Source organism: Apaloderma vittatum, unplaced genomic scaffold, assembly GCF_000703405.1.
Source record: "Apaloderma vittatum isolate BGI_N311 unplaced genomic scaffold, ASM70340v1 scaffold9356, whole genome shotgun sequence".
Lineage (NCBI taxonomy): Eukaryota > Metazoa > Chordata > Aves > Trogoniformes > Trogonidae > Apaloderma > Apaloderma vittatum.
The window spans coordinates 40,302-40,541 of NW_009721283.1; positions in this window are offsets into that span (position 1 = coordinate 40,302).

Genomic DNA, 240 nt, shown 5'->3' on the forward strand with positions numbered 1-240 from the left:
AAGCAATACAGTATCTTCTTCCATCATGTCTAAATTCACTATCAATCCATTTCTGTGAGTGACATGGTATTATGTGGCTGAGAGAAGAAGACAGATTTGTGTTAACCAACCCATCCACTATTTTGAATACTATCATGTCCATTGTGTTACAAAATGCTATCAAATAGTTATATACCATAGGTATAACTCAACTTTCCCTCTCCTCTCCTCTCCTCTCCTCTCCTCTCCTCTCCTCTCCTC